We start from the raw sequence: 26713 nt of genomic DNA, 5'->3' as shown, positions 1-26713 counted from the left end.
GTTTGATCCCTATATTTTATTTATTTTTTTAAAGATATATTTATTTATTTTAGAGACAGAGAGTGTGCAGTGTGACAGTGCAAGGGGGTGGGCAGAGGGAGAGAGAATCCAAAGCAGACTCCTCACTGAGCACAGAGCCCAGTGTGGGGCTCCATCCACAACCTTGAGATCAGGACCTGGGCTGAAACCAAGAGTCAGACGCTTAAGTAAATGAACCACCCAGGTGCCCCATATTTTAGTAAGTGATATATTACAGTGATTCCTCTGAATGTGTTGGGTAGAAATTGGACAGTTTTGTGAAGAGGAATGACATGATCTAATTTATATTTTAACAAGATCACTGTTTACTGTGTTGAAAAGAGACTGAAAAAGGTGGAAGGGGCAAGGCCAGAAACGAGAAGGCTACTTAGGAAACTATAGCAAAAACAAACAAACAACAACAAAAAACAAACAAACAAACAAACAAACAAACAAAAGAACCCCCAAAAATTAAAAAAAAAAAAAAGGAAACTGTAGCAAGAATTCAGGTGAGATATGCTGTTGGTTTGCATTAGGGTGGTAGCAGTTGAGGTGATGAAAAACAATCTGTTTCAGGATATCTTTTGAAGTTAGAACTCCAGGATCTGCTGATGGAATGGGTAGGAGATATGAAAAAGATGAGTCATGGGTGCCTACTTAATTTTGGATCCTATCAACTGGAAGGATGGAATTGCCATTTACTGAACAAAGAAAGACCACAGGAGAGTAGGGTTGGAAGGGATAGTTGGAGATGCCTATTTGTCACCCAAGCTGAGATGGTAAGTATGCAGGTAGAAATATGAATCTGGAGTTTAGGGAAGAGTTCTGGGCTGGAGAGACGAATGTGAAAATCATCAGCCTACAGATGATATTAAAAACCATGTGACTGGATAAGATCACTGAGGGGGTAAATAGAGATGGAGAGCAGAAGTTCAAGGATTGGACCCAATCTTTAGAGGCTGGGGAGATGAGGAGGAACCAGCAAAGACTGAGGTGGACCAGCCAGTGGGGCAGGAGAAAAACCAGGAGCATGTCAGAATCCTGGTAGCCAACTGAAGAAAAGATTCAAGTGTTTTACATGTTTAAAATTTGATCTTGGAAATATCCTTGTCAGTTACCCTGTGGCTATGTCAGTGATGTCACATGAAGGAACCAGGACTCATACAGGTTGGACCCAAGGTGCACCATTTGTAGCAGAAATTGGATTACAGACCAACTTGTCCGACTTTATGTCCAGTGTCTTTTCACTGTACCACACATCTGCACCAAGGTCCCCTCTTGGTCAGAAGAGGGAGACTTGCTGCATCAATTTTACTGAGTTAGTCCCCTCACCTTGAAAATGGTCTGTTCTAAACTAGTCATTCAACTTGTGTGCCCTGGTGCAAAAACTTACTTGGTATTCAAATAGGAGCACTACAAAAAAAGACCAAAAAGGAAATAGGTTAGGCCTCTTGGTTGTCACAGCTGAAGGATGTGATAGAATTAGTGTGGCCTGCTTAGGGATTTCGGTTTGGAATTCCCCAGCCTCAGGGGAGTTGATGGGCATGATTACGAGCCTATGCTCAGGGCCACAGAGAGTCAGTTGTATAGAAGAGTGTTGGTGTGCACACACATGTGTATATGTATGTGTGTGTGGATGCACGTGCATATGAGAGAGAGAGAGAGAGAGAGAAAGAAAGAAACAAAATCTCTTGCCAAACTCTTTAGCCTGCTTGTGAACTGACCCTGGGGTACCTGGACCCAGTGGGCTGGCAGGACTCTACCAGAAGCCTGAGATCAGGTGGATGAGAAATGACAGTGATGCCCCGACTCTGGAGAGAGAGGGCAGAGACAGTGATACATTCTCTGTTTCCTGTCCTTATGGAGAGGAGGGAGTGAAAGCCATTCAGAAATTTAAATATGTTTTACCTATGCCACCTTCTTCCATCTGTCAGTGGCATGAACTTGGACCTGGGAAAACAGAGTTGGACAAAACTGAGGAATTCTATGGGGTGACACTGAAATATCTGTAAGAGCTGTGGCGCTGAAAAAATGAATAAGAAAAAAGTTCAAGATAGAATGGATCAGTAGATAGGTTGGTTGAAATAAAGCACATGGCAAACTAGGAGAGAAGGGAATCAGGTAAGAAGTTACCTGGATCTGGGGGAGGTAGGCTGTGGGACAAGGCAACTCAGAGACACTCTCTGACATGACAGTGGGATGGAGGCCTGGGTTTGTGGGGTCACCACCAGTGGCCTCTGGTTGTTAGCAAACCTATTCCAGCTGAGACAGCACCCCCCAAATTGCCTGGGAGGAGAGCCTGGGCTACTTAAGCTGACATTGTTTCTTAGAGGGAAAGCAACTTTTTAAAAAATGAAGACTTAATTTGTTAGAGCAGTTTTATGTCAGGTTTTAGAGCAGCAAAATTGAAGGGTAGGTACAGAGATTGCCTGCGGATGCCCTGTCCATCACATAATGTCCACATAATGCCTCCATCATTATCAACATCCCCCAGCAGAGCGGTACATTTGTTAAAATTGATGAACCTGCTCTGATAGATCATGTTCTCACCAAGTCTATAGTTTATGTTACAGTGTCACTATTCGTTTGTATTAACTAGCCAATAGAATGTACAGCACTGAAAGTGAACCATAATGTAAATACTGGACTTTGGGTTAGCATTTTCTAAAAAGATTCTTATTTATTTAAGAGAGAGAGAGAGGAAGCAGCAGAGGGAGAGGGAGAAGCAGGCTCTTGCTGAGCAGGGAGCCCAATGTGGGGCTCAATCCCAATGTAGGGCTCAATCCCTAGACTCCAGGATCATGGCCTGAGCTGAAGGCAGATGCTTAACCAGCTGAGCCACCCTGGTGCTCCAGCATTTTTAATCTTCCAAAGATTTATAAGTAAATGTAGAAATGTTTAAGAGAATCATCAAACTCATAATAGTTTTGTTAATTTGTATACATTTGGTATTTTAAGTATTTACAATATTTAAGGAAAATTGCCCATTAGAGTAATGTCATTTTTTGACCATTTTAAATATGTAATTAAGAAATTGATTTAATTTTGTAATTTTAAATTAAAAGACATTCTAAAATTACTACCAATATTGGCATACTTGAGAGACCGTAAGATCTGTCATACTTTAAAGTTTATTTTATTAGAGCTATTAAAGATTTTTAGACAACTGATATACTTATAAAAGATTGAATATATCATATTTATTATATGTGATATATAAATATCAAATGTATTTATAATTTAAATAATAAAATTATACCATTTACATATTAAATATAATATAAACATGTTTTTAAATGTTTGAGTGAGTTTCATAAACTGAATTTATAACTGGAATCAAACATTAATTAAAAACCTCTTAAATGTGATTAACATTTGCTTTATTTATAAAGATTAATAATATCTCTAAATTGAACTTAAAAGTTTAAGAAAGGCTGGGGATCCCTGGATGGCTCAGCAGTTTAGCGCCGCTTTCAGCCCAGGGCGTGATCCTGGAGACCTGGGATAGAGTCCCACATCGGGTTCCCTGCATGGAGCCTGCTTCTCCCTCTGCCTGTGTCTCTCATGAATAAATAAATAAAATCTTAAAAAAAAAAAAGTTTAAGGAAGGCCTAGATGTTTAAGTTTGTAACTTTAACAGTTTGAGGACTAAATTTTATTTTTTTTATTTATTTTTTAATTTTTTAATTTTATTTTAAAAATCAAAACAGCTCTCTGTGATCTTTCCTATGTAAAGAGAGGGTCCTTGAGATTCCCCGGAAAATCTCATTATTCTATCAAGGGCCCCGTGATAGCTCCTGGGTGTCTTCCATATGTTCAGTGACTCTTACTTCCAGGTAGCTTGCTATTTGAGGAGAGCTGCCTAAGAAAGGACCCCATGGGGGAAGCACAGAGCCTTGGTGTCCGGGAGACTGGGAGGTAGAGTCAGCTCTGCTCCCCTTTTCCTCAGGGGCATGTTGACCTTACATCCTGGATACAGGGCAAAAGGGCTGATAGCTACAAAGACAGGAGGAAAAGCAAAATGGGAAAGTGGATTAAGAGGCAACTCTAGAAACAATAAATAAAGATGGTAGAAGCTGTGAACGCAGGTGGTCATTGTCTCATTGTATAGATAAGGAAACAGAGACTCAGGTTAATGACTCACCAAGATCTCATGGCTAGTCAGAGGTAGAGATAAAACTGGGGATTGGATTCTCTAACAACTCCTAGTTCAGGATTCTTTTTAGAGCATTTCTTGGTGTCAATGCAGGGCAAACGGATTTAATGGTCAACATCAAGTCAGAGCACAGGTTGGTGGTTCAGGCCTTACAGTTTGTCTGGAGGGCTACTGCCTGACTTCCAAGGCTTTGGATAGAAATGAATTGTTAAATATACTCACCTCCACCCTTGTAGTCTGGATCCTGGTCCTGGGCCATTCAAAGCAACCCAGTTCTGAGGGGAATGTCTTCAGGACTAAGATGTCTTATCCTGGTAGAGATCTTAGGAGGAACATGCCTTTGAGTCTGTCTCTGAGGCCCTGTGCAAAATGCCAGTGTGGCAGTGTCCAGCTAGGATGGGTCCAGGTGGGAACAGGAGTGGGAGTGGTTGGGGGAATGGGCCCAATGGGGAATGAGGGGCAACTCAGTGCATTCTGGTAAATGGAAGGTTTCTGAATACGGGTGGGGAGAGAGGATCTGATTTAGCAAGGCTTCCCCTGAAGGTAAAGGAAGGAGGAAGAGCCCAAAGAAGGTGTCTTTGAATTTCATCCTCTAGCTCCTTTCAGAAAGGAGCTTCCTAGGGATTTCCCTGAGTCGGGCTGAGGAAGCTCTGAGTGAATGCACATCTCTAGGAAACGGGGGCAGTGATGCCATCAAGAATTGCGTGAAGTACAAAGAGTTCCTTATTATGCATGTTCTTCCTATGGCCCTTACCACGTCTATTGTTTAACACATGCTTTGCAACTGGGCAGCTTTGCACACTTTTTGCAATAACCTCTCTAGGGAGACAGAGCAGATAACAGGATCCCCATTTTACAACTGAGGAATCTAAAGCCCCAAAAGGATAAAAACATGCCTAATGTTAGAAAAACCTAGGAAGAAGTAGGGCCTGATTTCTGAACTCAAACCTACTCCCCTGGCTCCTTTGTTCCATTCTTCTTCTTTTCTTTCTCTTTTTAATTTTAAAGGTTTTATTAGTTTTTCTTCTTTATGGAGGCAATATATGATCCTTGTTAAATGTTATTAAATATATTAAGATAGAATAAAATATAGATAAAATAAAATTTAAAAAGAAGAAAAATTGTCGTTCTACCACTTAGAGATGATCACTGTTAACACCTTGATGTGTGTCATTTTGCATTTTTTTCTATGCACACAATAGATATCATTATTAATATGGTCTCATACTAATAATTTCTATAACATGCTTTTTTCTTTTTTCCCTTTTTCTGCATTGATCCAAAGAGGGGGAAGAAAAGAGCCTTCAGACCAAACTATTTTAAAAAAATAAAATATTTTAGAGATAGAGAGAGGAGAGGAAGAGGGACAAGCCAACTCTGCACTGAGCACAGAGCCCCACACAGGGCTTAATCCCAGGACCCTGAGATCATGACCTGAGCCAAAACCAAGATTTGGATGCTTAACTGACTGAGCCACCCAGGCACCCCTAGACTAAACTCTTAAAAGTTTTTTCTGCGAGGGCACCGGGGTGGCTCAGTCAGTTAAGTGTCTGCCTTCGGCTCAGGTCATGATCCCAGGGTTATGGAGACCGATGTTGGGCTCAGGCTCTATGCTCATCAGGGAGTCTGCTTCTCTCTCTCGCTCTACTCTGTGTCTCTCTCAAATAAAAAATAACTGAAGTTGGGGGATCCCTGGGTGGTTCAGTGGTTTGGCACCTGCCTTTGGTCCAGGGTGTGATCCTGGAGTCCTGGGATTGAGTCCTGCATTGGGCTCCCGGTGTGGAGCCTGCTTCTCCCTCTGCCTGGGTCTCTGCCCCTCACCCCTCTCTATCATGAATAAATACATAAAAATCTAAAAACAAAAACAAAACAAAACAAAAAACCCTGAAGTCTTTTTTTTTAAAAAAAGTTTTTTTAACTGAAGTAATATATGTAATTGAAAAAGTCAAAAGAGTACTACAACTCTTACGTCAAGAAATATTGGCTGTGTTCATCCTACCCCCACTTGATTCTACCCTAGAGACTACTACTTCTAAATCTTAAAACTTTCTTAATAACAAGCTTATAATGCTATTTTTAGTTTTTTGGGTTTAGATATTACACATTGACTTCCACTGTGTAAGATAATGATTTGGTTTCTTACATTTGTGTCCTTCATGTCTCTCACTCTTCTCTTCCTCCCTTTCTCCAAATATGTTCTTAACACTGTTTGGTAATATAGATTAAATGAATATTCAGTGATCACATTTTTATAAGTATATAAGTATCATTAGGGCTGAGCCATATATTATACTAGGATTATTCTTCCTATTTTATCTAACCCTTTGCTCCTGGAGTTAATACTTGATTTATTTTTGTTTTAATCTGCTTAGTTGCTTGGCTATCTATACAGAGCTTTTTTTTACATAACTGTTAATCACATCTTGATCTATGTGCAAACATTATTATTTTTTTTCTTGAGAGAGAAAGCCCTCCTTGAGGCTCCTGTACCCCCACCCCCATCAGGACTGGTGGCTCTCCAGGACTGCTCCATGTTTTCCTCACCATCACCCTGGAACTTTCCTCTATCTCTTGAGTTGGATCCCCTAGTTCTAGGCCTTATGTCTTCTTATGCCTTGGTTTACTCTTAGTTTTATTATATATACTATCCAAGAGTGGCCCGAGACTGTCTATATGCTTTTTACCCTACTACATATAAACCTCACCCTTTTAATGATTGAGGAAAAAATGTTGGTTTTGTTTTCAGTTCAGCATAAACGAAGAAGAGAAATTCATCCCATATGGAATCCAGCAAATCCTTTTCCCAGAATTATAGTCAAATTTGTTTTCTTTCTAGATTACTCAAGATTTTTACAGTTAAAAGTTTTGATTTTCATTGACCTTCATCCTACAAGGCAATAGGAAGAAAAAACAAAAGAAAAAACCTGTATATGAAAATCTAAGCTGAAACTATCAAATGAAAGATCAGTATAGAGTTTGCTCCATTTAAAGAAAAGGAGAACTTTAACTGAAAGTCTTCAGCCCACCCACAGTCTCCCAGCTTGGGGAGATTCTGGCAGATGATGTGCAAATTGTCACATGTGTCTGGTCTGGCCTGGCTCTTTCCCAGATTTCTGCTTTGTACGTGGCCTATGGGCTCTCAGATGTGGTTCGGTGCTTCGTTTGCCACATTTTATTTCGGCATAAATACTAGTTTTGGACAGGTGCTGGGGATGTCGTAGTGGCTTCTGAAATTGTTTCCCAGAAGGCAGTGACTCATCACAGGAAACCCCTTTGTTTTCTCTCTGACCTTCCCTCAGCTTCCTGCTCCACCCCTCTGTGCGTGAGTTTTCACATTCCTCACCAACAGACAACTTACCTCTAACTTCAGTCAAGAGTGGTAAGTGGAGACAGCTCTGGGAGTAAATTGGGACCACCTCTTCCAACAGCAGTGCCCATGAAGGCAGCAGGCCTGTTCTTGATGCCTTGGCATCTCCCCATTGAGCTATGGGTCAGTTTCCATTCCATAACTCCTGGAAAATCCCTCTTCCTCTGTCCCTAACCAGATGGACTGTCACATTGTGAAAGAGGTAGATTTGCTCTGTTAGCCCTTGCTCTAATCAGGGACTGCTTTTGCAGAACCCCTTTTCTGGAAAATATATACCACTATACATTTAGTAACAGGTATTCAATTGTTTTTAATTGACATGAGCTAAATCAAGGAGGATGTTTGTGGTTGTTGACCTACAGTGCTTCAGCTACAGCCAGGGTCTTCAATGGCTAAATGTTGAAATGAATCATACAATTCAGATTCCCATATGTTTAGAGTTAGAAAGTTGCTTAGAGATTGTCCGGTCTTGCCTTTCCTTCTATAGGCAAGGTTCGTGAAGCCCAATAAAGTGACTCTCTCATGGTCACCCAGTCAGGTCCTGGCCTCATTGGTTCTGGCCCTTCAGAGGCTGTCTGTATACTCACGCCTGCCTCCGCACTGCTCTCCAGTTACACTGTAGTCCCATTTCCAACTGCACCTCCTCTTCACTCCCTGTACCTCAGGGTGGAGCCTCAGGCTGGCAAACACCCTTCCACGAGGTCTCACCACTTCTCTGTCACTGGTTTCCCCGAAGTCCCTCCATGGCCAGGGTTCTCTCTGGACTACAGGCAAGTTCAGATGGTTGACTTTGGTTTCCTTTGGCTGAGAACCCATGACTTTCCATGAAGAGTGTGTTTCAAAGTAGTTCTTCAAAATTTTAATAGCAAAATATTAGCAAAAGGGAACCTGAAGAAGACCAAATAAGTGTTGTTGTTGTTGTTTAAAACTTTTTTGATGTTTTCTTTGGACATTTCCTCACTAGACCCTTCCATTCCAAGGAATAGGTTGATTATTTGTTTTGTTGTAATCATCATCTTATTCATTCAGTTCTGTATCCTGCTACTTTCCATTTGTGTTCTTTTACTGTAACTCTATGACAGAAGGATTGGGAGTAAATACTGGTTGACTTTTTAATGATAATTTCTATTAGAATACTGTCACCTATTTAGAAAAATAGATTCTCTACTTTTTGGTAGGACAAACAATAATATGCATGTCCAAAACACATTTTGGGGGGACAAGAGACATTCCATATGCTCCCTAAATCTTCCCATCTTCCTCACTACCCTATATGGGGGAGTTGGGGTTGCATTCTCTGTCACTGTCGATGTAACACTGTGCTTCCTGACAATTTATGAACCAGAACTCTTCCTTTGCCACCATATTCACATTCAATCACGTCTTCTAGTCTCTATGATGGTAACGGGTTGGCCCCAACCACCAGGTTGACCTGTTTGCCATCTCTGATGTCTCGTTTATCGTGAAGGAATTTGTTGTAAAATAACCAGCTGTGAAGCCTGCACACCCTACAACTCTGTGAAAGCAGGAGCTAAGTATATTTATAAGTCTTTGCCATGATTCTGTATCCTCAGTATGATGCCCAGTATACAGAAGACACCTAAGAAACGTTCAGTGAGTGAATGAAGGGTAACTCTACTTGTGATTGCAGAATAGACTTCCTTTTTTGGTGACTCCAAAAGAAAAAAAAACACATCTATGTTGGGAATATCCTCACCAGAGTATTTCCTATAACAAGAGAAGAAACAAACTGAATTAGAAATTGAAAGTCAGAAAAGCTGAGAAGTATCTTGGGTAGGAATGATGGTCCCTGGTTTCTCCTGTTCTTGCTTCTTATGCTTCACAGCCCAGAAACCCTGGATAGTACAAAATCCTTTTTATCATTTAAGAGTCTTCAGTGCCTGATTTTTCTTTGTTATTCTCCTTAATTTTGAAGCAAAATTTTGTTATTCTCCAAGATAGGAGCCACAAACTCCACTCTAAGGGAAAGCCCAAATCTTCATAAATTCCCCTTAATGCCTCAAAATCTTAGTCATGGGCTAACCTTGCTTGCAATGTAAAATTGCTTCTCAGTGGAAGACTATCCAGCAGTAAAAAAAGAATGAACAACATGATAGATACAACGACCTGAATGAGTCTCAAAATAATTTTGCTGAATGAAAGAAATCAGAGCAACAGTACATATTGTATGATTCCACTTATACAAAAATTCTAGAAAATGCAAACTAATCTGTAGTAATAGAAAGTGCTTGACTTATAGGCAGGAAAGGAAGGAAGAAGTAGGAGGCAGGGGTTCTAAAAGGGCACCAGAAAACTTTGAGTTGTGATGGCAATATTCATTTTTATGATTGTGGTAATGGTTTCACAAGTGTACATGTATGTTAAAGCTCGTTGAGTTGTACATTGTAAATATGCAAATTATATTGTATGTCAGTTACATACCAATAAAGCTGTTTTTAAAATTATTGCAAGGAAATAGACTCCTATTCCCCATCCTATACTTCCTACCTCACTTTCCAGCTTCCTCCTACTAAAAGGTGATCACACTCCATTTTATTCCTCACATGCAATCAGTCCTTCATTATAGCAGACACTGAGATTTCTTTGCTTCTTCTGGAAGTAAAGAAAGTATTTAAACTGGGTCACCATTTCCTCCCACTGAATTCCCAGGCCCTCCTGAATGTTGCAGAGAAGCTTACCCTCTTCTGTCTATAGCCATTTGGGGACTGCCCCCACCCACTCCTGGCTCCAGTGACAGGTTTTTGAATAAACAGCGGCTGATTGTGTAGCTGGCACTTGCGTTACTGCAAGCCTGGGTGGGCCATGACTTACCAGCCCCAATGATGACAATTCTCAGACCCTTCACATGTCTTGAGGATACTTTTCAAATACCCATCGGTTCTACACAGGATGGTCCGGGACAGTGACTTGCCAGTGTTTGCCTGTCCCTTCCCATGTGGTTTCCTCATTGCTCTCCAATGTGCTTTAGGGTTAGGTAGGTCCAGATTAGCAGCAAGAAGTGCAGGCAGATCCCCTCCGAAGGAAGTCAACATTATTCTAATGTTAGAGATATTTCTGGAACCCCAGGGGAAGAATTGGAAATGAGCCCCTGGAACATACAGATGGGGGCATCGCTGACCTGCTGAGATGTTGGCTGTTCTCCCATCTTGCATAGACAAGAGGTTCAGGGTTTCCTTGGTTAAGTAAGCAGCAAAGGCCTCATGTTAGAGCGGGGCTACTCACACCTGTGCTGGCCTGGGAATAAGGTGAGAAATTGAGAGCAAGTGTTTAGAAGCGTTTATAACAACATGCTAGTATAATTTTATAACTGTTGGATCTAATAACAAAAAAGTTGGACTTATATTTTGCATGTCTTTTAAACTCTTTTTTAGTAACTTATTTTTATTTTATAAAAGTTGGAGTTCATAATGGATTGGAAATTACAAAACAAATGAACTGGCTCTTCACTACACATCTTTTGAGAAGCACAGCTAGTTCCATGGCTTCTGAAGGACAGTTATGGGCACCTTCCTTCCAAAAACACGGTAGATGAGCTATGGAGGGATGTGGACAGTGCCAGGGAGGAGGAGGGCAAGGAGTCACTCTTTGTCTCTAGTTCCTTCTCCTCAACCAAACTGCACACACATCCCTGGGGAAGCATTGCACCAAGAATAACCACAATTGAGACGAAATTGGAGGGGACTACAATCAGAGGAGGGACAGGAAAACCTATGATTATCACCTGGAACTCCTGCCTTAGGCAAATGGATCCTTCACAATAGATCTTAGGGGCAGGTGGAGGAAGTAGCTGAGAAATAAGGATTTGAGGAGAACCATAGCTCATACTTTACTAGTCTGGAATGAGCTGAAAGTGTGAGTCCGACTTAAGGGAATTTTCTACATTTAAGATGCTTCTATAACCCAGGAGGAGGAGGTAGGGAGGTGGCAATCATTGCCGTGCAATAGATGCAAATACACCAACATATTTTTCTGGAGTCAGAGTGGGGAAACCATCCCTGTAAAAGGCAGAGAGGGAATAGCACACTGGACAGAAAAGTTTTAATGAGACGAGTTGGGCTCAGAAAAGGGCTGAGTGTAAAATGGCCTACTTTTTCTGTCTTAAAATGGGGAGGTCCAAGTAGCTGAGAGGCATCAAGAAGGACCTATACTTGAAGTCTTTACCATCATATTTTAGAGCTGTCTCTGCTGTCCCTGCTCTGTTTTTGTAGTAAGTCATGATGTGAGGTGGGATTCAAGTTCCCAGGGGACATGAAACAGACTACCACCCCGCTTGTCTTGGAAGCAGTCAGCTGACAACCCCTTGCCATTCCATACCCTGGAGAGGTGGTAGGACAGAGATGACAGCTTCCTCTTGCTGCCTCTTTACGTGACTCAGTATGCCCTCGTCCCTGTTGTTGATTGAGAGGAGAGAATCAGGTTGGGTGGGTTCCGGCTCTTTAATATGAGGAAAGCTTTTGTGTCTTAGCTTTGGGAAAGAAAGGAAACACCCAGCCCTCTTGCTTTTTTGTTAAATTAGAGGGTGCTTTCTGCCTTGTAAATTCTCCTGAAATGTATGTTGGCGTTGACTTGGTGGTGACACAGGCATGTCTGAGTGTGCCCGCAGTGTGGCAATGCATTATTTCTAGTCTGCAGTGTTGGGGTTCAGGAAAAGCTGAGATTAGACCTTGGGTCTCATGTTAGTTGGCACCATGCCCGGAAGAGGAGCTTGCAGGATGGTGGGCTATTGGAAAGCAGAAGCAGGACTGAAAACTTGGCTATCTATTCCTCTTGCGCCAAACCCAAGTGAGTGACAATGCAGTCATAGGTTACTTACTTTGAGGGATGCTTTGGAATGTCTGGACCCAACTGCAAGGAATTTTAAAGGGAATGACAAAGGAGGGCAGGAGTAACATGAAGGCTGTTACCAGATAATGTGATATAATTTATGAAGCCAAGCTGGCAACTCCCTTGATCAGGGAGACCAGGCTGTGGTTCTAGGTCTTTACCTCTCCCAGTTTCCTGCCCTGAAATACTCAACCCACAGCCACTGCCCCCTAAAAGTTATCATCTGTTTGGCTTACAAGATTGGCCCAGGAGGAAACAATGTTGGTAAGCATTGGATTGTGGCAAAGTAATACAGGTGTTTCAAGAAAGAGGGACGGATGTGGGTCTGAGGACTCAGGGAAAGCTCCAGGGAGAGTGGGGGTTGGACTGGCACTGAGTCCTTCCCTCCTTGGGAATGGGGTTTGAGTTCTGGGCTTTACATTAGTTGAATATATGACACCTCTGGGCCACTAAACGGGGAAGATAACAACTACATCCTACACTCTCTGTGAGCATTAAATCCTAGCTGAGTATATGCTTAGTAACATTCCCTTTCTTCCTTCATTTCCATGGCTGCAAGGAGTTCCTTCTGGGACAAATTCCCTGGGAATGGCTCACCAATTTGGGTCCAGAGCTTAGATATGCAAGGTTGTAATTTCTCCGTGTGAGGAGGCAGTGCTGTAAACAAACCAGGAGTCAGGGCACCTGCATGGCTCAGTGGTTGAGCATCTGCCTTTGGCTCAGGTCATGATCCCGGGATCCTGGGATCGAGTCCCGCAGCAGGCTCCCTGCAGGGAGCCTGCTTCTCCCTCTGCCTATGTCTCTGCCTCTCTCTCTCTGTGTCTCTCATGAATAAATAAATAAAATCCAAACAAAACAAAACCAGGAGTCAGCAGCAGCTTATCCTAACTATGTACCCCGTTCCTCCACTGGGCTGAGTATGTCTCTCTTATGCCAGGATCTCCAAGGCAGAGCTTGTGTACACAGAGAGATACTTTTTCCCAAGTACTCACTTGGCTAAAAATACCAGAGTTCTCAATATTCATATTGTGATTAATATGAATCAATATTCATATTGTGATTAATATGATTAATCAAGTTCTTGAACAGTATAGCTTCCTTCCTAGCCTCTCCTAATTTAGAAACATTTCCCTATTCTACTATACACAAAATAGGAAGTTAGAAAATCCTAGCTCTGTACCAAAGTGCAGTTCCTTCTGAAAAAACAGACCTAGGAATATGATGCCTTTAAAATTTTGTAATCAGGAAGAAATTGGTCACAGATAGAGAGGAAAGATAGCATGATGGGTAAGAGCAAAGATGCTGGATCCAGAGTACCTGCACTTGCTTCCTGGCATTGCCACTTCACTAGCTACATGTGTTTGGGTAAATTATTTCACCTCTTGGTGCCTCAGTTTACCCATCTATTAAGTGGAAAAATGAGCACATCTCATAGGGTTGCTGCGATAAGTAAATGAGTTAAGATTTATGTAAATCACTTAAAGCAGTAAGTGGCCAATGTAAGTAGTAAACGTGTTGGCCATAATTAATATTATTATATCCTAGTGAAATGGGGGGAAGGAAGGTTTCAGGTCTTGGGGGATGCTGTGCCCTAAAGAAGAGGGCCCCAAGACAGCCAGCACCATGGATCCTTGTGACAATGGGAAGTGTAGAAAAGAATACTCTTAGGGAGATAGGAACCCAAGTACCAAATCCTAGCAAGATAACTCAGTTTCGATGACTAGCATTGAAATTGCCATCAGAGAGTCCATTAGAATTTGACAATCTCTGTTCTAGATTCTGGAATTCCTGGATACAGCCTCTATGCCAGCCTGGCTCAAGACTTGTTTTGGTGAGGATGACGTGCTAACACAGGACTGAGTCAATAACAGGTCCTTTGTTCTGTCTCCTGGACCTCTGGGTGCCACTGTACGGACATGTCCAGCTTGGCTGGCAACTGGCATCTTAAGGGTTCAGGTTGTTATCAGATGGACACTCGCTAAACAGAGTCCCTCCCAATCTGGTGGTGTGTGCAGCAGCGCACGTAGGCCTGCATACCTCATATCTCTGCCTGGGCAATTACATCCCAACCACCCTGCCCCATTCCAAGGCAGCCGGAGCCAGCTGGGACACAGCACTTGGGGAAGGAGCCAGGTGTTTTTCCCCTTTCATCCTTTTTGACTCCATAGGCATTTTCTTCTAAGCTGGGGCTCTAACTGCAATGTCCAACATGGAAAAACAAATCCAAAAGGCAGGAACTGAGCTAGGTCTGCTCACAGTGCTTCATTTTGATGTTCTGAAATGAATCCAAAAGGCACAGCCTCTGTCCTCCAGGACAGAAAACCTAGAAGCAACATGTCCTTTCCCCAGCTGCTGCCCGCCTGGGGAGGGTACTGCATATCTCTAGATGGGAGTGGTTCACTGCCTGCTCTGATGTGCAGATCTATACATAAGTACCAGTATGGGTTTCAGAATCCAAGTGTATAGAGTGCATGTCTGGGCATGGTCTCTTGGCCAGGCCCCAGGCTTTGTAACCCACCCAGCTGGTCCCCAAAGTTGGTCTCTTGCATCATAAGTGATCCCACGCAGTTCTGATGACATATGGTTCATGACAATTCATCCTGGTTTGGGAAATCTCCCTGCTAATGTTCTCTTATCTCGATGGAGAGAACCATGTTTGAATACTAACAATTGGTACCATTTATTGAACACATGCTATGCCCCAGGCAGCTTGCTAAGGAAGCCTTACATAGTGATTTCCCCACAGTCTTCCTGCCAGTACTCCGGTGCAGGTAGAGGATCAGCTCTACCTTACACATGAGGACCCTGAGACATGGTGATGTTAAGTAGCATCCTCAAGGCCACTCAGGAACGAGGTGGTAATGCCAGTATTTGAACCAGGCAGTCTGGTCCAGGGCATGTTCCTACCCGCTACAGTGCCCACTGCTATGCTGTCTCTCTGTTTACACATCTCCAAGGATTGAATCAATGCCTGAGAATGATCATCCTCATTGTTATCATTAGTTTTATAGCCGGTGGGGCACAGAAGCCTCTACCTGGTTGATACTTTGTCCTGATTTGCTACATCTTTGATATTAGGGATAATAATGAAAAAATCAAGTAATTTCCTTATTGATTTCTAGTACTTTGATTCAATAAATATTTAGTGAGCATATACTCTGTGCCAGCCATTATACTAGGCCAAGCAAAGAGGGCTATTGCAGGGTACTTGCTTTCAAAGAACCATAGTCTTGAAAGATAAATAATCTTAAATTTCCAAGGTGGCCCACAAGGCTGTCTGAGATGGGCCCTGCCTTTCTCTTCAGTCTCATTGCTTTGCATTCCTTGCCTTTGTGTCCTTTTGTTTGTTGAGCTTCCTACCACCTCAGAGCCTTTGCACCTTCTGTTCCATCAGCCTGAACTACTCCCCACCATTGCCGGTTAACTCCTCATCTTTCAGGTCTCATCTGAAACCGCTCCTTCTCTTCAGGGGATTCTCTCACAGTCCTAAAGATTACATCAAATTCCCCGTCTCAGCTCTCATAGCTCCTTCTGCCTTAAATTTTTGAAATTATTTGATTTCTTCACCAGCTCCTAAAGGGCTTAAATAATACTTTTGTGGTTAACCATCGTACTCCCAGCACACAATCGTTGCCTACTAAATACTCTGAAGGGAACAAAGATTATAGGCAATCTATTAGAGCAAAAAACTGGAATGTGTTAATAGTCCTCCAAGAATCAGACATCAACACAGGATTAACTGTGCCAAGATTTTGTTCGGGGGAAGCCATTTGGGAAAAAAAATCAGGAGAGGGGAAAGCCGGGAGAGTCATCAGAGTGTGATGCAAGTCTAATCCTGGAGTGAAGAAGGGAAGACAGGAAGGTGGGGAGCACCATCACATGCATCTTGGCGCAGCCTAGGGAAAGTTCCAGAGGCCAGCCAGCCAAAGCTGAACCCTGGAGGAGTGCGGGTCTCCCAGGAGCAGCATCCCAAACCCCGCCACCTTCCCTGATTGGCTGGGAACACCGTGGGAGGCGTGGCCTGGCTGCGGGCGAGGCCTCCAGGGGCAGCTGGGGGCACTGCTCCTGTGGCTTCCTGCCCCGCCCAGGGCCAAGTCTGAGGGGCTCTTTCTCCCAGCGGCCAAGTGGCAGTTGCGAGGTGAGAGGGGATGACATCTGGTTGATAGGGAGGACGGAGATGACCAAAGGTATGGCTTCTACAAAAGGGCAGGAAACCTTGGTTTTGAGGCTCAGCAAGTCTTATTGGACACACACTATTCTCTGGCACTGAGGAAGATACAACAGGATTGGCTGTACCTGGACTTTCCTCAGAAAGACTTAAGCTAGTTAAGAGACAAAGTCAACTCACACACATGCTCCTGAAGCTCAGCTTTCTCGCTTCTAAAAGGAAGATGACTGTGTCTACCTGGTGTGAGGTGTGACAGGTAGATCCAGTGGCTTCCGTGAGTAGGGTAGGTGATCCACAAATAAGATTTGAATGAATTTAAATAATAACGATTCCTTGTCTTCCTCAGTTTTTCAGCTTTTCTAGACATTTGCACAGGGCTGAGAGTTTTCAAAGAAACTTTCGACTGGGGATGCCTGCTTTCCTTGTAATTACTCATCAACAGTCCCCTGAGGCTTTTTCTTTAACAACATTTCAAGTAGAGGAACCGCAGTTTAAATATGTGATCAGCAACAGCACCGAGGGAAGATTTAGTGTCGAGTTAGTACATTGAAGGAATCTCTGGGAAAAGGCTCCCTGGTGTGTGCTTGGCCCAGTGAGCTCATTCCGGGGGTTGGTTTCTTAACTCTTAACCCCAAGGCAGTGTTGAGTTTGTTCTCTGTTACAGGAGAGTCATTGGGACGTTGCTTAATCAGGTTCTTGCCATAGGTGAAGGCTGTGCATCCCTGAGGGAACTGGAGATGTGGGATGAGGTGGACTTCCTCCCTTTTCCTCACTGGAAAGTAAGGGGGTGGTCTGCCTTTGCCTTTCCCCACCTGCAACATCCGTATATATTCCTCTTCCAATACATTTTCCCCTTCAATGCTGCCCCCCCCCCCAATTAATCTTATTTTGGTTCCACTTGTTGAACTGGCCTATTCTTTCTAGGAATTGGTTTTAATCCACAACTATTTCCTGAGCAGCTAAGTAGTCGATGAAGATATCATGTCTCAGTATTCTCATATATAGCATGAGGGGAATCGACTGGCAAAGGCATAAGATGTATATATGAAATGTGAACTACTCTAAAAAAAAAGTATCATGGGGATGAAGACGAAACAGGTTTTCTGGGTGAGGAGGCAGCATTTGGTCCGGGACTCAAGGTTAATCACTGAGAAAGGGGTGAAGTAGCATGAACAACAGCAAGGTGTATTTGCCATGCTCCAGGGAGACAAGTAATTTGTAATGGCTGGAAGATAGGAAGGGATCCAAGGACAGATGAGAAGAAAAAAGTGGAGTGGTGGGTATGCTATGGCAGTCCTTGAAAAACTTGTTTAGAAACATCATAGATCAAGGAGAGCATTGACGTTTTAGAAGCAGGGGGCAAACTTTGGACTATTTAGGAAAAAAAGTCTAGGTGAAGGATTAAAATAAGGCAGAGCAATACAGTAATTTTGGTGAGAGAGAATCATTTCCATAGAAATGAAAATAAGAGGGCAGATTGGAGAGATAGAATGATGTAGGAGTAGAGAAGAAGGCTGTGAAGGTTTCAAGTTCAAGGTTTCAAGCCCATGTATACTGGGGTCAGGGGTGGGGGAGGACGCCACTGAGAAGAGGAACTGAGGAGCAAGTGTCTGCTAGGCTGGGAATGGGGGCCTTCACAACAGATCATGTTGCATTTGAGGGGCTGGCAGGATATCTGTCTAGATATGATCCTGGAAATTCAGATGTGGAGCTCAAGAATGTAGTGAGGGCTGAAGATGAAGACTTGGGAGTTGTTATCACAGGGGTAGTAGTTGGAATAGCAAATTGTTTCACTTCCTCAGTCACCTAAAGAAAGGCCTGGGATTCCAGTTGCATGGGTGAGGGCAGGTGGAGGATGTTTTCTGGTGCCTTGATGGCTAGTCCTGATCCCCCCAACACAGTCCTTGGATCTTTGAGATTCCAAGAAAGGAGTACATTAGTCTTATCCTCCTTCACTTAGCACAGTTTTGCCTCTTTTCCCTCAGTTGTCCAGCTTCTAATTCTGCAAACAACAGCTGGAGAGGGTGAGTGAGGGCCAACCTAGCAGCTGTGTGTTGGGAATCAAGAAGGCATCCAGGATGAAGATACTGTCTGGCTACAGCTGCTGCCAAGATGAGTGTGTGTGTGTGTGTGTGTGAGAGAGAGAGAGAGACAGAGAGACAGAGAGAGAGGAAGGGAAGGGGAGATAGGATAGGGAGAGAGAGACAGACATAGATAGATAGATAGATAGATAGATAGATAGATGATAGATAGATAGTTACGGGTGGTACTCATATACTCATAGCAGGGAGAGGGTAAAAATTGCCGGCTAACTTTCTGAGATGATTTCATTTCATCTCTTATTCCAAATCCTGGTGATTAGAAAATTAGAAATCAACTTTTCTGGATCCTCCAATTGCTAGTGACCATGCTTTGCACGCATACCCTGGCCACGTTGGCAGCAGAGTATGCTCAAACACTCTGGGGTTGGCTGGAGGCTACTTCCAGGCTGGTGCCTCAAGGAGAAGCACAGGGATCTAGAAATATGTGAAAAGATTGAAAGTTCAAGAAAAGGCTGTTGTTCCCAATCCCAGATGAAGAGAGGCCTCTTCCTGGAAAGTGATTAGGGATTTGGGTGTGTGGTTTTGTTCCTGGCCAAACATAAGTCTTGAGCTGGGTAATCTGTTTCTAATCATAATTTGGATTACCCTTCACACTAACCAAATGTTTGTTTGTCTGAGGAGGCCAATCTTCAGGCCCCAGAGAGGCATGACAAACCTCTGCTGAAGAGCCAGGAAACTCCTAGCTAGTAGGCTCATTCTGAGGCTGGCAGGCAACGACTGCTGCCTCTTTGTGTTGGAAAGGGCTGGAAGTTACTGTTCACAGTATCTGGGCTTCACCAGCCTGGAGCTGTCCCCTTTGGTCACTGATGATATACTCCTTTCAGAAATGGCAAGGAGCTGCCCCTCAGGCCAGGCTGAGCCACTGGAGCCATGTCAGGTTTGGAGGTGGGGCTCCTAGAAGGAAGCCACAGTGAATATTGAGACATCAGCAGTTCCCAGGTTTCTCCCAGGTCTTATTTTGACAGGTAGGAGAGAAACCAAAGGGCTAAGCACATTTCATTGATTTTTGAAAGTAGCCAACTTTTAAGAACTGTTTCACCCAATTTGGAGATACACTGTTCTTTAGGAAGGAAGTACTGCACTTCAGGACTATAAAATGAGCTAGGAGATGAGACAAGGGTGGTTTTGCTAAGTCGGGGTATGGGTGGCTTTGAGAAGATGAATGAATAAAAGGAGGCAGGCAATTTCACAGATGAAAATGGATTCCATTTCATTCATGATGTGCAGGAAAACTACATCATTATTAACACTTATGGTATACAGATGACATGGGTGCCACCCCTGCTGTGAGCACAGGACAGGATGTGAAGAATTCCACTGCTGTGTCACTGTTAAAAAATCTCTCTCCTCCTCTCTCTTCCTCTGGCTCCCTCTCTCCCTGAACGTGCATACGTGTGTGTGGGTGTGTGCATATGTTGTTTCAAAAGAAATGTTGGTAGCTCTTTAGAGAGCAAGACATATAATTGTTGTGTTTCTCTTTTCAGGTCTTAGGAGGAAATACCTAAGAAGAGGTGATTAATTACTATCTGAAAAGTGCTTTGAGATCCTCTGAAGAAAGGTAATTAGATGTATGAGACGTGATTCCTGGATGTGTGATTACACGTGATTATCTGTTAGATCGGTGCTAGGTACTTCAAATGCATTCCTCTCCTGCATCTCCAAACAGGCACGTATGTGCTGGGAGGGGAGGAGAGAAGAGCTACAAGGAAGAGGAGATATTAGAGCAAAGACTAATATGTCATGTGACCCAAGAGGAAGACAGCCTGGGGTCCCGGGTCTTTCCAGAAGATGCACATCTAACAATGGAACCAGGGCCTTCCCTTGATCCCCAGGGGAGCCTGCCCACCCACCCCCTTACAATCCCAACTTTGTTGACTTTTAGGGTGGTCTCTTTGCTCAAGTTTCACCAGAGGAGTCACTGACTGCTGTGGCAGCACAGGGGAGACCACCTTCAATTTTCCAAGAGAGCTGGAGGATTGTTTTCTGAGTAATTATTATGCAGGTAGTAATCATTGATCATTAAAATCTTTATTATTCTCTGCACTTATGGAGCTGCTTTTCTTAGAAGCCCTACATATATTTTTTTCCAACTAAACCTTATTTTGAGAGGAAGGTGCTCTAATATCCAGTATTTATCCAGAGTGAGGCCATTTGTCAGAGAGTCAGCAGTCTCTGACCTCAGGGGCCCAGAGGCAGTGCCTGTGCTGGTTAGACCTTGGATCCTGAGCCGGCTTGAACGCTGGATCAAGTCACAGGATTTGAAGCAAGTTATTCTACCCCTCAGGGTGGTAGTTTCTTCATTTGTGAAATTGGATAGGAAAATCTACGTCTTTGAATTATTGTGAGCATTCGAAGAGTAATTGTATCTCACGCTTGTAATAGGGCCTCGTAGGTTGGAAGCGCCAAATAAGTGTTTGCTGCTGCTGCCGCCACTGCCTATGAGAAACTAGAGGCTCATTTAGAGCAAATTTTACGACTGTTATTGTCATCATTATTAAAGTACTCCTAAAGAAACGAAGGTTGATTTCAAGCTAAATGCTCAAGTAGCTAAAATTATGTTTGTCATTCTTCCACTCCTATTCTTAGTCTCTCCCTTTTTTGTTTTGGATTTTCCCAATTTCTGACACATTACCATGGTTTGAGGTTTTTGAGATATATTAAATATATCCGTCTCCTATGAGCATAAGCTACTCAGGTACAGATACCTACAAGGATGGATTCACACTTTCAAGGACACTGAAAGCTTGATGCTTTTCTGAAAAACAAAGTAATAAACCTTATAGACCTCTAGAACTTTGAAGCTGGACTTCAGAAACCATCCAGTTCAAACCCAGGGCAGGCAAATGATTCACCCTTGGAGACATGCGTAGCTGGTTAATGGGAGAATGGGATTAGAGTCTTGGGTTAAGTTGGACAATTAAGTCCGATGAACACGTGAAACATGGTATGACTCCTTGTAAAGCTGCTTCTACTGAACTATACTGTGGCAATATGCCATTGGTTTCCAAAAAAGAATATTATGATTGCCTAATAAGTGCTATTTTGTGCACTAAAGGAAATGTAGATGAGGATGTTATCCTGATACTCTTTATGAAAACACTTGTGTGACCACATCTTTCAGTTCTAAGTACTGAGTAACAGCTGGCACTTCTGGAACAACTGTGTTTTCTGTCTGATGAATGTCATGAACTTTTTATGCGATCATTGATCATTTGATTAATGCTTTTTGCATTGGTTACTAGGAAGCTCAAGGCCAAGTTTACATGCTACCTCTGTGAATCAAACCTGATTGCTACTACAAATTACAGATGTTCACTATAGCTGAAAACTTCAGAGTCACTTTTTTCTTTTTCATCTGCACTCCTGTTTGGTTGTAGACTTTATCCCCTCCCCCTTCCTGCCTTGATAAAGGCTTACATAATGGGGTGATGCAACTTCATGGTGTATCTTGAGTGGGTTGTGCAACTAGGTTTATTCCTCAAGTACCCAGCACGTGTAGAACCCACAGTGTTCATTTCACAGGCACCTTTGCCTTTAAGATCCCTTCCTCTCCACTCTCCATTAAAACTCAACAAACAAAAACCAGCAAGGACCTCAAACACCAGCCACATGTGTATTACTTGGGTGGGAGCCTGGGACTTGCCTCAGACAACACATACAGCTTCTGGGGTTGCTCCATCCCTTTGACCTGTGAGCTGGACCCAAGGGGAAATTTCGCAAGGCAAAAATCACTGTCAGAGAGAAGAGATAGGCTGCTGGGAGAAAGGACAGCCTCTTCCGGTCAGGTCCTTGCTTGACCTCCAGTTCCTTCAGTGGCCAACCTGACATGTCACCATACCTCCGGTGGCTCTCATTGCCTTTTCTTTGTGTATGACTGTGGAAGGTATGCAGTTCTGTTACTTCCCTGGTCCGCTTGTCTCCCTGATTTTCCTTCTGTGCTTTTCTCCATGTCTGACAATACCTACTATATATGTCAGGTATCATGTCACAAAAATGCATATGCTCCTGTCCTTGCCCTTGAGGAGCTCACAGTGTAGAAGAACAGATGGGGCACTGGAACCAATTTCCATTCAATGTGACAAAGACTCTAAAAGAGCCATGTATAATGACCAGGGAGGCAGTAATGGAGGTGACATTTGAGTCAAGTCTTAGAGGATGTGTTGGACACTGATTTTTCCATTAATAGAATTACTTTTTCTGCTTAATGGCAACCAGCCTGCTAGAAGGGGTGGTATAAACCAATAACTTGTTTGGGATTAAATGAGGAGACTGACAGAAACTATTAACTAAAGGTTAGACTCTTATTTCAAGCAATTCACTGAATGTTCAGACCTTCATCATTTCAGTGCTCAGAGGACAAGACCATCTAGAAAGTGGACTCTCTAGAACTCACTCTCAAGCTTTCTTGATGTAAAAATGTTCTAGGGATAGTCTTTGATTTTGGAAATTCCTAGAATTAGCTTTGCTTTATGTTCAATAATGCTTCATTTCCCAGTCTCATGGCAGACAGAAAATAAATGGCATGTTTAAATTGCTGTGTGGATGAAAATAAAGCTCATTACTGAAGCACTGGTTTTAATTTAAATTTCAGAAGAAATTTTACAAAGTGCCAGAACATGTGGGGTGAACTGGCTCCTTGAGTTTGCTGTTCCTCAGCTGACACTGAAAGGTAGTTAGCAGACCTAACACTGGGCAGAATTTTGTGGATTTTTTTTCAAGTTACTTTTATGAGGCAAAACCATGGTGTCAACCATGACGTTATATCCATCGCCTCTCTGTCTGTACGAATAGTTCTCTAATGTTAATGGAAAATCTTGCTTTTTAGCAAATCCTCTTTTTCTTTAGACTTAGCACTTCAGATCTTCCCTTTCTACCTTCCCAAAATTTAGTTTAGTAATGATTTTTGACTCTTTATGTTTATTATATCTAGACCTGATAGTATCTTCATCTTCTGTTCTATTGGGGTTGAGGCTGTATGCATCTTGATGGTTTTCCAGACCCCAAACTTAAATAGGACCCTTCACCACCAAAACCATGGGGTCAGCCTAGCATTTGAAAGCAGAGCTTATGTTCCAGGGTCTAGTTTGAAACTTAGGATCTTCTACTTCCAGACTTGAGAGTTTCGCTCCCCACTATCTCTCATCATTCACTCCCTCATGGTATTTTAATATGTATGTGTGACTCCTACCAGCCCTCAAACTCATTAAGAACAAGGAATGTGTTTTATTTGTCTTTGTATTCCATAGTTCATTACATAAAGGAAGTGCTTAAGAAACATTTGTTAAATATATATGTTTATCCTAAAAGTTCATAAATTGGACAGTCAGATGTAGATTTCCCTGTGCAGGATGTGAAAACAAGAAAATATGTGTACAAGTCTCAGAACTTGACTTCTCATAATAATTCTTTTTGAAAAGAGGGCAGATTGGGGAATCTTCTCATAAATTAAATGTGAATTCCTCCCCAGTGTAATCCAAGAATCCTGATTTACTTTGTGCTCAAATGGGACATTCTACTCTAGGATCTTGCATTTGTGGGTCAGATACTCTCTCAGGAAAGATGATATCTGGACTGAAAGTAAAGGATCTTGCCCTCTGTGGAAGGCCAAGACAAAGTTGCTTCAGTATTTCTTGTCTAAAATCCTAATAACACAGTTACCGGCTACTGGGCATCTACTCTGTGTCAGGCATTTACAGGTAAATGGTTTCATTTAATCCTCACAAGGATCTCTTCAAGGCAGAGAGAGGAAAAGGCTTCCTTGGGGTCACACAAGGAACAAGCCTCCCCCAAACTTGGCATTCTTCAGCGCTCCCTGTCTCAGTGAATGACAATTTTAGCATCCACTTCCTCCAGTGAAGAATCCTCCCTCTATGTCCAACTTTTGAGTCCTGCTGATGTAACATCTACCCATCTGTAGACACCCTGCATGGCTTCCATTTCAGCCCCAGCCACCATCTGCTCTCCACGCACAGTTCAGTAGCCACCTCAGGAGTCTACCTTGCCCTCCTCAAATCTATCTGCCACACCAAAGCTTGAGTGGTCTTCTCAAAACCCTTGTATAATCATGTAGTTTTCGTGAATAAAAATCCTCCACTGGGACCCCTGGGTGGCTCAGTTGTTGAGCATCTGCCTTTGGCTCAGGGTGTGATCACAGGGTCCCAGTATTGAATCTTGCATCATGCTCCCAGCAGGGAGCCTAACTTCTCTGTCTGCCTGATCTCTGCCTCTCTCTCTGTGTCTCTCATAATAATAATTTATTATTTTTATAATTACATTATTAATAATATAATTATTATGTTATATATTATTTATATATTATATTATATATAATAATTAAATCTTTAAAAATCAAAATCAAAATCAAAATCCTCCACTGATGTTTCTATTCTCTTTTAGAGTAAAGACCAAAGTCCTTAGCCAGGTCCACCATGCCCTGCCTGGTTTGGCTCCAGATGACTGTTCCAGTCTCTTCTCATTTTCTGGGCTTCCACCATTCCAGCTATTCCTTCAGCCTAGATGGTTCTATGAACTAAGGGACTATGTCCCTTTCATAGTCTAGGCTGTTGCTCACTCCACTGATAGAGCTCAGCTCCACAGTGTCTTCCTCAAGACTTATATATACTTTTATGGCATGTGTGCCCCTCTTTGATAGTTTTAATATTGTTTGTACTTGCTTAATTATTTTATTGCTCCCTGGCTCTCCCATGAGCCTGTAAGCTGTGTGAGGGTGGGGTATGTCTGTTTTCATTCATTAGATTCTAGCCCAGAACCTAAAGGGAGTAAATAGTTGGTAAGTATTTATTGCCTAAATTAACACACTAACAGCTGGCAAGTAACAGAACAGATTTGAACTCAGAAGCTCAGCACTCCATGTCTTTGGTGTATGGCCAGGACCCCAAATGGCCATTCTCATCAAAGGACCTCAGGTGGGGAGACAGAGGAAGGTACAGGTTGGGAGTCTGGCTCATGCCTCCCTCTGGGCCCGGAAGGGGCTATCCAGTTAGCTTGTGATCTTTGAACACTCATCCTGCCCCGGCATTACTCCCATTACTCCGGGCGCTTTGCATAGATTCTTGCAATTAAGCTCTCTCAGCAAGCCTCCAGGAGGTTAAGTAACTTGCTTAAAGTCACCCAGAAATTAGGTGTGGAGCCTGGGTTCAGGCCTGAGCCATTTAGCTCTCGACCCCCATTTACAAGCTTTTTTGCTATCTGTCCTTGGCTTACTTTGTTCCATGCTTCCCCCTATGAGTCCCTCTTTGATTTTGGTTTCTGTTCTTTTTCTTTTAAATCTGCACCCATTTTCTTCTCTAATTTATCATCTCTCTTCTCTTCCCCTACTTCTCTCCTCCCTGTCTTCCCTCCCTTTCTCCCTCATAATTCCATTAGCGATGAGAACCATGATGCTATTTACCTGGAATTTATATCTCAGGAAGCTTTCTCTCAGCATTTGGGAGCTTCCTGCATGCTTTGCAACTTTGTAGAATGAAATGCAGATGAGCATTATAAATCTCTACACTTGCATGCCCTTACTTTTATGAATCATTAAGATACAGTTTTAAAATCACCTCTGATTTTGAGCTTTGAATTTGGACTAGTAGAGGTAGTAAAAGCAGTATAAAGAAAGGGAAATAAACTTCAAAACTGCTCCCCCCCCGCCGTGAGAAGTCCACTATAAATTGTGGAGATGCTTCTCAAATGAAATTAGATTCCACTGCTGCCTGATGCCTCCCTCCACACTTACCTCTTTTTTCTAAATCGCTGGAGCCTCTCTCGGGACACTAGGTAATCTGGAGAAAGAATAGAGTGTTCAGGCACAAGTTCTACAGAGAGCTCAGGCACATTGATTTGCATTTCTGGGTCAGCATGATTTCGCTTTCATTTAACCCTTGTACTGACCCTTGTTTCTCAACACTTTGGCTCTTCCCATCCTCTGAGAACAAGCAGTGTGCTTCACCTGCAGACGGTAAGTGGCCCCCAACAGCGCAGAGCATGCGGACTACTCCAGACTCCCGTTTCCAATGTTCCCAGTATCACTAACATACTAGCCAACATTTGAG

At 42.8% G+C, this 26713-nt stretch overlaps 2 long non-coding RNA genes across 3 annotated transcripts in view; one reads left to right on the top strand and one right to left on the bottom strand.

Annotated features, from left to right (window-relative positions):
- Window positions 1-7826: 7826 nt before the first annotated feature.
- LOC144320430 (uncharacterized) lies at window positions 7827-26507 on the bottom strand. 2 transcript variants are annotated; one of them, XR_013385984.1, is made up of 3 exons: window positions 26398-26507; window positions 10374-10796; window positions 7827-9269 (listed from the first exon to the last, which is right to left on the bottom strand). It is a non-coding gene; the product is annotated as an uncharacterized LOC144320430 (long non-coding RNA). The 2 variants fall into 2 exon arrangements; XR_013385983.1 differs by having other exon boundaries at window positions 10374-10791; window positions 26392-26493.
- LOC144320431 (uncharacterized) overlaps window positions 20140-26713 on the top strand; it is a 50358-nt gene continuing 43784 nt past the window's right edge. The window contains exon 1 of the long non-coding RNA XR_013385985.1: window positions 20140-20214. This is a non-coding gene — a long non-coding RNA (uncharacterized LOC144320431). The remainder of the gene's footprint in view (window positions 20215-26713) is intronic.

This window comes from Canis aureus, chromosome 9 (assembly GCF_053574225.1).
Source record: "Canis aureus isolate CA01 chromosome 9, VMU_Caureus_v.1.0, whole genome shotgun sequence".
NCBI lineage: Eukaryota > Metazoa > Chordata > Mammalia > Carnivora > Canidae > Canis > Canis aureus.
Note: the sequence above shows the minus strand (reverse complement) of the source record. Positions and strands in the feature narration are given on the sequence as shown.